The sequence below is a fragment of the Mya arenaria genome, chromosome 11 (genome assembly GCF_026914265.1).
Source record: "Mya arenaria isolate MELC-2E11 chromosome 11, ASM2691426v1".
In the NCBI taxonomy this organism is placed as follows: Eukaryota; Metazoa; Mollusca; class Bivalvia; order Myida; family Myidae; genus Mya; species Mya arenaria.
In genome coordinates this window covers 54,564,663-54,576,232 of record NC_069132.1, presented here as the reverse complement: position 1 = coordinate 54,576,232, position 11,570 = coordinate 54,564,663, and positions in this window count along the sequence as shown.

Sequence of the window (11,570 nt, the reverse complement as noted above, 5' to 3'; positions counted from 1 at the left end):
ACGTATTTCAATGAAAAGTGGAGCAAGTCAATAGTTCATTGGAAGAGATAATTTGGGCAATTTGGTATTTCTAAGGAAGTATACATGTGAAATGTTGTACCATTTTTAATTTTCATTTTTAACATGGCACTTTTTGTCAAATGTTACGACACTATTTCTTGGTCTTACTTTAGCATGCATAAGGTTCAATGAAATATGCAGCGATCCAATAATTCGTTAGCAGCTATTAAATGATAGCTGTACAATTTAGTATTGTAATCATGACGAATGTTGCACCTTTTGTGATTGTCCTCAGAAACATGGAACTTGTCGGCAAACGTTACGGCACTATAACTTGCCCATATTGATGCATGCTAGAATTTCAATAAAAAAAATGCGGCGATTCATCGTTCGTTGGGAACGATACTTTGTACAATTTTTAACTCTAAATCTAGAATATTTTACTTTCATGATTTTGATTGTCACCAGAAACATGTAACGTTTTTGAAAATCATTCCGGCACTAAATACTGTTCATATTGCGCCATTTGCACGATTTTCAATGGAAATTTCGGCGAACCAATCGATCGTTAATAACGATAATTTATACAATTTTAGACTTATAGAGATGCTAACAAGTTCAATGTTTTATCTTGTTCATGAAGGTCAAAAGAAACATGGCATTTAACCAAAAGTAAAGGCACTATTTCCTTGTCGAAATGCTGCCTGCATAAATGAAAATTGCGAAGAACCAATAGTTTTTTCGGGAGCAAATATTTGTACAATGGTCTGTTCATAAGGATGTATACATGAAGAATGATGCACTATCTTAAAATTGTCTTTAAAAAAACTCCTTTCGCCAAACAATTGACACTATTTTTGGGTCTTTCCTCTTGGAAACGACTGCATGCACTATTTTGTATTTTTAAGGATGTGCACATGACGAAATGATGTACCTTTTGCCCTTGTCAAACATGGCACTTTTTGCTAAACATTCCGGCATTCTTTCTTGGTAATATTGCGGCATGCTTGATGACAAATGCGGCGTACCAATCGTTCGTTAGGAACGTTCATTTGTAGCTTTTCGTATTTATAGGGATGTATACATGCCACATAATGTATCTGCTCTTTTATTGTCATAAAAAACATAGCACATTTTTACAACTTTACGGCATCCTATTGTTATATGGCGGTATGACGGAAATCAATGAAAAATGAGGCGAACCAATCTGTTAACATAATGAATGTTGTACCTTTTGTTGGTTGTCTTCAGAAACATGGCACTTTTTGCCAAACGTTACGGCGGAATTTTCTATTGCGGCATGCACGAATTTCAATGAAAAATGCGGCGAACAAATAGTTTGTTGGAAACGATAAATTCTTATTTAAATGAAAAAGCTGTGTACACATAATTCATCGCTAACGAAAAAAGAACGTGGATTTTTGTAATCATGCTCATGTCAAAAGAAAGATCGATGTTCCTTTTTTTATTTTCACAATAGCACGGCTTTTCTATCCAAACTCTGGCATGTGAACGGCAATATATGTTAGTCACATCGCGGCATTTGCGAAGTTTAATAATAAATTCGATGCACTAAAATTCGTCCCGCTATATGCATTTTTGTAACCATGAGCATGCCAAAAGGTAGACTACTGTCCCTTTGTTCAGTGTGAAAATATTACACGACTATTCTAACCAAACGGTACTGTAATTTATGCCCCTCATTTTACGGCATGCATGACTTTCAATGAAAAAGCGATGTACAAATCATTCGTCCCGAACACAAACACACTGGCATTTGTAATAATGCGCATGTAGACAGGTTAACTCTTGTATCTTTTTTAATTGGCTTAAAAAACACGACACTTTTACCAAACGGCAGCATTTACGGCAGCATTTACAAGTCATATTGCGACATACAAGAACTTTTAATGAACAATACAGTGAACTAAAATTTCGTCCCCAACGTAAAAAAGAACATGCATAGATAGATCGGTGTTCCATTTTTAATTTTCACAAAAAGACACTGCCTTTCTTACCAAACTGAACGGCAAAATATGTCAGTCATAACGCGGGATGCGCTTATTTCAATAAAAAATCGTATCCAAAGGAAATATATGCATTTTGGCAACCATGCGTACTCGTGTTCAATGAAAACGCACGAGAACTCTTAAAATACTTTAACGTTGATGTGAAGTTCCACTAGACAACCTAGAGTAAAATAAAGTTTAGGCTATTCTGAAATGAAACACATCCCAAATGATGATTTTTTGGTAGTTTGATGAATATTGTGCCACCAAAGACATCGTAGTCAAATTTTGAGATTCACAAACTCAATATCTAGTATACCCGCCATTAGCATCCAGGGAGTTGGCATCTGCGTGTCATATTAGGAATGGGATATTGAATGCGGTACTGGGGGGGGGGGATTCCGCTCCTCCCGAAGCACCTGCACAAGCTCGGCCTTGTTATTGATGACGTGACGTGCACGGTGTACCTGACGTCAAACTGGCGCCAAAGACACTCCTTAGAACTCAAGTCTGGAGAGAAATCAGGCCAGGGCAAAACATTGATGTACTGACGTGTCATAAAGTCAGTAGTAAGGAAAGGGGCCGTGCGTTGTCCGTTGGAAAACGGTGACATCACGGTGATCTTGCAAGAAAGCACCAAGCATGGTTTTAGGATGTCGTCGACATACTGCTGGGCAGTCAGATTTCCTAGCACTTCTTTTAGCGGTGGCTCGTAATGCTAGGATATGCCTGCCCAGACCATAACATTGCCTCCTTTCCAGCGAGAGTGTTGTCTGACGCAACAGTCGGCGTACCGTTAACCCCTTTGACGCCATATCTTACGCATATTCACTAGCATATCTATGCAAAATCTGGACTCGTCTGTGAATACAACTTCTTTCCACTGGTTTGGCGTCCATCTTAGATGTTGTCGAGACTACAATTGGCGATTCCTACGTCTTTCCGGCGTTATGATGTTACCCCTGTATGCAGCATATGCTCTAATCTCTGCAGCCAGTAAACGTCGCTGTGAAAGGACTATTTGGTGGAGAGACGTCACTGGTTGACGTCCATGACCGATCTGCTACAGAACCGGTTTCTTCGTGTCGTCACACTTATCGCAATTTAGTCGAGTGAGAACAATTCATCATTCGTTCGATCACGTTGTACGACATATCACCGGCTTCATGACGTTGTGCGTCACTCACAGGTCTCCTAGTGTAAATTATGGACGACAAACGGATTCCGACCGTTGTTAAGTTGACATTTCACATGGTCATTATGTCGGGCAGCTGATCAGCTGACCACAGCAATTATCACAGTATATTTATATCATTGTCACATGGTAAATATATAAATTAATGTGTTGAATATTTGTTTCTTGGAGAGACAGTACCACAAACTGTTGTGATGATGAATCACAACCTGTATGTGAACTATAAAATAACTACTTGCATACAGTACTTTAACACTTCGCAATTCTAATTGTAAAGGCGAAAATATACGATGTACCTAGATTGCTTTGATAACATTGGTGTACGCCCAATCAACCGATTTCAGATGTTATCACTCACCGATTGCAATAACATTTATTAACCGATTCTAATGATATTCACAAACCGATTCACAAACCGATTCTAATGATATTCACTAACCGATTCCAATGATATTTACTTAACGAGTCCAGTGATATTCACTAAACGAGTCCAGTGATATTCACTTAACGAGTCCAATGATATTTACTAACCGAGTCAATGATATTCACTAACCGATCCCAATAATATTCACTAACCGATCCCAATGATATTCACTTACCGATTCCAATGTTATTCACTTACCGATTCCAATATTATTCACTTACCGATTCCAATGTTATTCACTTACCGATTCCAATGATATCCATTTAACAATTCCAATAATATTCACTAACCGAATTCAATGTTTTTCACTATCCGAAAATAGTTTAGTTCATTGATGGCATGTATTGGTCGATAGCAAGCAGTTAAGGAGCCTATCACGACCAGCTGGTTTTGAATATCAACAGATATGTCGATGACTGTTTTGATGTTCAGCTACATAAAACAAATTTTCCAACCAAATGCCTCCCCGATGTAAACAAGCGCCAACAATGCCAGCAGGACGCCAACTATCCCCAGGAACCAGTACCAAACATTACCGCCACCTCCACCCCGACCGTCACATTATAGTTTAAATAAGGTTAGATTGTGGTTTGGTATGATGTTATCTTCTGGTTTGGTATGAGGCTACCTTATGGTTAGTATGATGTTACCTTACAGCTGATATGAGATTCCATTATGGTTGATATGATGGCACCTTATGGTTTGATATGAGGTAACTTATGGTTTTATATAAGATTACCTTATGGTTTGGTTTGAGATCAACTTATGGTTTGATATGAGGTTACCTTATTGGTTGTCATGAGGTTACATGATGGTTTGGTATGAAGTTACATTATGGTTTGATATGAGGTTACCTTATGGTTTGGTATAAGGTTACCTTATTGGTTGTCATGAGGTTACATGATGGTTTGGTTATATTATGAATTAATATGAGGTTACCGTATTGGCTTTTTATGATAAAACACTTTTGTATTATGTGAGGTTACATTATGGTTGATATGAGATTACCTGATGATTTGATATGAGGTTACCTGATACTTTGATATAAGATTACCTTATGGTTTGGTTTAAAATACATTGTGGTTTGGTATGACGTAACATTATGGTTGATATAATATTACCTTATGGTTTGATATGAGGTCACCTTATAGTTTAAATAAGGTTACATTATGTTTTGGTATGAGTTTTCCTTATTGTTCTGCATGAAGTAACCATGTGGTTTGATAAACGGTTACTTTATGGGTCGGTATGTGATTATATTATGGTTAATATTTACGGCACCTCATGTTTGGATATGAGGTACCTTATGGTTTTATATGAGATCACCTTATTGTTTGGTATGAGGTCAACTGACGTTTTGATATGAGGTAATCTGATGGTTTGGTATAAAGTTATCTTATTGTTTGATATAAAGTTACCTTATGGTTTGATATAAGGGCTACCTTATGGTTGGTATGATGTTACCTTACAGCTGATATGAGATCCCACTATGGTTTGATATGAGGTCATCTTATAGATTCAATAAGGTTAGATTATGGTTTGGTATAATGTTACCTTATTGTTCTGCATGAAGTAATCTTGTGGTTTGGTAAAAGGTTACTTTATGGGTCGGTATGTACCTTCTTGTTTACATATGAGGTAACCTTATTGTTTGATATTAGGTTACGTAATGGTTTCATTTGGTTTGCGTTCTATATGATTCTTAAGGCATCTATTTTACTCAATGCGTGTCTTTCGTTGTAGATGTGTTAAGCCTTAAAACGAGATCACAATTTATGTTTCAGCTGGTGAGTGTTACTGTACGGAAAGTTTGATTGACAAGTTTCGAACATATAATTCTCGAACCCATCGCTTAAACATCTATCTACGAAGGGAGATATATTTTATTCTAAAGAGGGTTCCTTTAATTTTTTAGAAACCAACATCTTATATTAAGCATACTTAAAACGCATGTTCATTTATATAGTATTTCAAAAGTATTTAAATCGAAAACGGCTCTTACTTGTAAAATAGTCGTGATAGAAAAGTATTCTTGATATATATGAGTCATGACTGATGACAGATGACCTAGTTATGTGTATCTAAAATTGACAGGAGGCATTGTTTACACTCGACTATGGCATTCCACAACCAACTCTTGTTAAGCTATGTGAAATGCGATGACGCTTCACGATAACATTTGAATCTGTTTAACCGAGAGATTTGTGCTATATGAACTTTGTATGACGAACTAAAGTGTGGCAAATCATTATGAGTGATGAAACTAAGATACTGACGGCATGAACCCTTCAACAAATGTTGATATATGATATATTGAAAGCTAATTTATCCTTGAGTTTGTATATAAGACCTTGTGGGCGTGAGTTTTTGTTGTCAGTTTTCAAATAACCATTTTTATAAATTTTATTTTTTTCTATTATTTCGATATCATAGAGTAAAATAATGATAAAATAAGTGTTTTTAATTTCATTAATGGGAAACTAATGGTTTGTTCAAAAACGTGAGCGAGTGCCTTTAAGGCCGACTAAACCCAAATAGCACCAACTCATTAAAATGACTAGATTAAAGTCCTGGATAACGTACAACTAATAGCAACTGTATAAAATATGAAGAAGTAGCAGTATACAAGTATACTTTCTAGTTTTTTTAAATAAAAATATAAATTATACCGAATATCAGTCCAAAGAACTACACTCAAATACATTAAACCATATATTGAATGTTTGTCTGTTCGCACAAATTCTCTTGATGAAACGAGGTAGCTGGGCTGCAGTTACAGTTTGGTATAATCGAAAATTAAAACAAGGAACACAATTCTTCAAAAAATACGCATGGTTGTCATGGTTGATCGCATTTACATCTTGTAGATTAATACTTTTCGGGTAGAAGCTTTGTGGCGTTCGGAATTGTTAGTTACGGTGGGCCTAAAGCAAGCATCATACACATCATCTGAGACAGCAGCACTTTATGATAATAAAGATCGATGCCCATATGATAGCCACACCCCTAAATATGACGAGGTACCAGTACCAGGCTAAATTTCCGCCCCCAGCGCCACCTCCACCTCTGTATCCTCTTGCCCTCGAGCCACTCCTGCTTCCGCCACCACGCCCGCCGCGTCATTCGACCTCACTTACTGTAAGAAGTATTAAAATGGTTAGTAAAAAAAGCATAAGTATATTCATTATTTACTGTTTTTTGATTGCTTACTATCCGCCTTCCGGCTCTGAGTCCTGGAAGCTCTTGGCTAGACACACACGCCAGAGGTGATAAAATAGTTCATGAGCACCAATGACTGGTGTGACGACCTTTTTGAAAGTACCTGACGCTTATATTCTTAATAAGATTGAAAATGGAAAATGCGTTGACAAAAAAGTGCAACGGTTATGGCAATCGTGACAACTCGGTCATCTCCGGCAAGCCCCGGAAAATACTTCGTCAATAATTTATCTAACGGTTATGACAGGGAAAATGTTCCTTCGATGAGTATCTAAGAAAAATGTCGATATAAATGGTGCTTCAGCTTCTTTTAGGTCGTTTTTTTTCTCGTTAGATAGTTGCAATTTCATTGAAACATTTTGTAATCGTTTGAAAAATTTTTGGTTGTTTAACAAAAATGGATGGATAAAATGATAAAGACGTTACAAAAATATATTTATTTCCGCTTTCCCGATCTACACTTTTGTTCTGCATCTGACAGTGATGCATTTAAGTTACCTTTTTCACCTTTCAATGTGAAAATGACATTATGACAAAACTTATGACCCTGAGCGATCTTTCTAGAAAATTGGTATAAATTTAAAACAGCATATGCCCATTTATAGGGACGGTTTTCACCCTTTTAATATTCAAAACAGTTTTGAAACTACGAGTTCTCAAAATATACGACAGATGCGTCTTTTGCAAACGTTTTCAGTTATGTATTTTTCGTTTCTTTGTCTTTCCTAGTTTATTTTAAATGCGTCGATAACATCAATTTTCGCAGGAAAAACAACGTAGTGTTTCGTGTCTTTCTTTAAAATCTGAAAAAAACCCTGTTCATTTAAATTCTGTTAATAGATTTATTCAAAATTTAATAACAAATCGCTTGATATCATAAAAAATGTAAATGAATGCCTTTGCGCAATATCAATGAATCCATCCCTTATACCTGTTACTTATTCCGTACGTATTATATATTAAAACGTTTAACATGACGTTTTATCGAAATATTGTTTATTTTCATTAAATGGTCAAATTAGAAACGTAAGAAAGTCTTGTTTTGTACAAAACTCTGATAAGTTATATGCTAGGTTAAACCCTGAGCTGTTTGTGGAGTTTTGTGCTGTTATTCTATGTTTATTGTTTGTGATTTTCTACTTAGCTTGTTTCTGTAGCTTTTTGCATAAATATTATTAATGTCATTTTTGTTGTACTAAACCCATTCCACATAAGACGGGCGCTAAATAACCAACTTATTAACTCGAACCAAATGGACCAATATTATTTTTTTTACTTTGTTTGGCCTTAGTTTGAAAACAAACAGTTCATCAACAGGTAACAAGTTTATTTGCCAAAGTATGTCGTATATTCATATGAATACACTTTTATCGATATCATTTATTAAATCAATCAGGGAAACTCTGTGGCATTAGGATCAAAGTTTATGTCTGCATACTGAGCTTTAAGTCTTGAACTTGCAGTTTATATTGCATTGCTACCATTAGAAGAGCATTGTATATAGAAGAACAGCGTGTCGTTCCAATAAATACCTGAGGCTCACAGTAATGGTTGAAACAAAAAATGGATAATCATGGTTTTTTCGTTTGACTTCAATGATAAAAAAAAACGAAAAGCGTATTTCAAGGTACAGATTAAAAATACCAGCCTTTAATTAATAGCTACGTGGTCACAAATTATCAAGGTTAAAGACACAAAAATATCGCTTGTATCTTTTTATCCGTACACATATTATATGCGTTTTTATCATTTAAGTTAAATGAGTTAATAACATGATAAAGCATTTAAATTAAAAACAACAACAGCATGCCTCAACCTTTACAGTGCGCCTTTAATAATGTGAGATCTTTTTAAAACGTCAGAAAAGGCAGCTATTTGATTATTTTTATTTTCTTTAATTTTATGTTCATTATTACTACTGCCTAAAGTTCAATTCATTCAAATATGTAGCAAAATAATGAAACTTTGGCACTGAGATAATTTCAATCAACGACTTAATCGATCTGTATTAAAAACGGCCCCAGACCCTTTATCCAGATGACGGGTATTTGAATAGTATTTTGAACGGGTTTGGATGGACGACTGTTTAAATAACAAGACATTGAACAAAAATATTATAACTGAATATTCATTTTATGTAGAAGTATATTGTCATACTCAACTTATGATTTGCTTAATAATCCAGGAATATAGTGAAATGAACCAATGTTATTAATGTTTTTTTCTGAATATTTTATTTCCATTACTTTAATACACTATAAAATCAAGCTTTTATTTTATTTTTACAACTTCCTCAATGCACTTTTTTACGTGAAATATTAGAAATATGTATATATAAGATATGTGATGATGACCATGTTTTGTAATCGCAATACTGATGATAAAAAAGAACAATTACATTCAAATAAAAGACTCAAAGCAACGACTAAAAGTATATAAACTCCTCTCCTCAGCGCCATATCTATTTATAAACTATAAACACAGCGTGCAACTTTGCCTATTTATATATCGACATATTTGAAAATGGCCGAGTTTCTTTTGAAATACGACAAATCCAGGTAGTATTGAAGTTTTCAATCGTGGGTGTCGCAATAGCGTTGCAAATATTTCATATTTAGTTTGAATTACCTGAAAAGCTGTATTTACCATCAGAGATGGATGTTTTATGTCTTAAGCGTAAAATACTTGCTATTCAGTAACAGGTGCTCGCCTACAGGTACTTGCCTACAGGTACTTTCTTACAGGTACTTCCCTACAGGTACACGCCTACAGGTACATGCCTACAGGTACATGCCTACAGGTTATCGCCTACATGAACTCGCCTACAGGTACTCGCCTACTGGTACTTCCTTACATGTACCTGCCTACAGGTTATCGCCTACAGGTACTCGCCTACTGGTACTTCCTTACATGTACCTGCCTACAGGTTATCGCCTAGTGGTTATCGCCTACAGGTACTCGCCTACTGGTACTTCCTTACATGTACCTGCCTACAGGTTATCGCCTAGTGGTTATCGCCTACAGGTACTCGCCTACTGGTACTTCCTTACATGTACCTGCCTACAGGTTATCGTCTACAGGTACTTGCCTACAGGTTATCGCCTACAGGTACCTGCCTACAGGTTAACGCCTACAGGTACCTGCCTACAGGTTATCGTCTACAGGTACTTGCCTACAAGTTATCGCCTACAGGTACATGCATACAGTTTATCGCCTACAGGTACATGCCTACAGTTTATCGCTTACAGGTACTTGCCTTCAGATTATCGTCTACAGGTACACGCCTAAAGGTACCTAACTACAGGTTTTCGCCTACATGTACTTGCCTACAGATACTTCCCTACAGGTACTCTCCTACAGGTACTTCCCTAAATGTACACGCCTACAGATACTTGCCTAAAGGTACACGCCTACAGGTTATCGCCTACAGGTACCTGCCAACAGGTACTTGCATACAGGTATTCAACTACAGGTTCTTGATTACAGGTACTCGTCAACAGCTACTTGCTAACAGGTACATACCTACAGGTACTTGCCTACAGGTTATCGCATACACGTATTTGCTTACAGGAACTTTCCTACAAGTTATCGCCTACAGGTACTTGCCTTCATGTTATCGCCTACAGGTACTTGCCTACAGGTTTACACCTACATGTACTTGCCTACACATTCTTGCCCACAAGTTCTCGCCTACAGGTACTTGCCTACAGGTACATCCCTACAGGTACTAAATTACAGGTTCTTCCCTACAGGTACTCGCCTACAGGTACTTCCCTACACGTACCCGCCTACAGGTACTTGACTACAGTTACTTGCCTACAGGTACTTGCCAACAGGTTCTTGCCTACATGTAATTGCCTACAGGTACTTGTCTACAGGTTATCACCTAAAGGTACTTGCCTACAGGTACTTGCCTACAGGTACTTCCCTACAGGTACTGGCCTACATGTACTTGCCTACAGGTACTTGCCTACAGGTACTTGCTAACAGGTACTTGCTTACATGTTATCGCCCAAAGGTTCCTGTCTACAGGTTCTTGCCTACAGGTACATGCCTTCAGGTACTTGCCTGCATGTTATCGCCTACAGGTACTTGCCTACAGGTTATTGCCAGCATGTACATGCCTGCAGGTACTTGCCTACATGTTGTCGCCTACACATACTTGTCTTCAGGTTATCGCCTTAAGGTACTAGCCTACAGGTACTGGCCTACAGGAACTCGCCTACAGGTCCTTGCCTACAGGTTCTTGCCTACATGTACTTGCCTACATGTTATCGCCTACAGGTACTTGATTAGAGGTACTTGATTACAGGTACTCGCCTACAGGTACTTGTCTACAGGTTCTTGCCTACAGGTACTTGCCTACAAGTACTTGCCTACATTTTATCGCCTATAGGTACTTGCCTACAGGTTATCACCTAAAGGTACTTGCCTACAGGTACTTGCCTACATGTTATCGCCTACAGGTACTTGCCTGCAGGTACACGCCTAAAGGTACTTGATTAGAGGTACTTGCCTACAGGTACTTCCATACAGGTACTGGCCTACAATTACTTGCCTACAAGTACTTGCCTACATGTTATCGCCTACAGGTAAATAAATATAGCGCTAGCTACGCCCCCGATTAAGGTTCTGAGTGCCAGGTCTCTGTTCAAATGGACATCTGCTACTTGCTGTATGGTTTTGCTAATATAATAAATAAAATAACTCAATTTCAAAAAAA